Raw genomic sequence first — 682 nt, 5'->3', positions numbered from 1 at the left:
AAGTAAAATAAAATGAAAACAGAGGGAGGCAAACCATAAGAGACTCTTAACTATAGGAAACAAACTGAGGGTTGCTGGAGGGTAGGTGGGTGGGGGGATGGGGTAACTGGGTGAAGGGCATTAAGGAGGGCACTTGATGTAATAAGCACTGGGTGTTATATGCAACTGAGAAATCACTGAATTCTACCCTTAAATTAATTTTAAAAATTGTTAAGAAAGTAGATCTCCTATGTTTTTATCACTATAAAATAAAATAAAATAAATAAAAATAAAAATAAAAATAAAATATGTGGTCCTGACACCTCTTGTCTGAAGCTAATTATAAAGTTATCTCCTCCTTACAGGCTGCTTCTCTAACTTCGAGAGAAAGTAGCCTGTCCATAATCATCAAGTCACAGATGTTTTTATTAGAGACACAATTACTGTTTTCATGAAGTGCATCCTATGCCCAGACTTAGAAGAAAAACATTTGTTGTATTCCAGAAACAACTGCAGATAGGTGGTTCCTGCACAGGATGAAATAATTCTTATAGTTTCATCATACTCTGTATTATAAGCATGGTAGTACTGTAAGCACACCTCTAATAACACTGAAAATTTAACATATGATTCCTGTAAGGAAATGTGAGCAGTATATTTATTTTGTAACTACAATATTTAAGCACCTTAAAAGTCAGATTTC

The sequence above is a fragment of the Mirounga leonina genome, unplaced genomic scaffold, assembly GCF_011800145.1.
Source record: "Mirounga leonina isolate KUSES-001 unplaced genomic scaffold, KU_Mleo_1.0 Mir_376, whole genome shotgun sequence".
NCBI lineage: Eukaryota > Metazoa > Chordata > Mammalia > Carnivora > Phocidae > Mirounga > Mirounga leonina.
Note: the sequence above shows the minus strand (reverse complement) of the source record.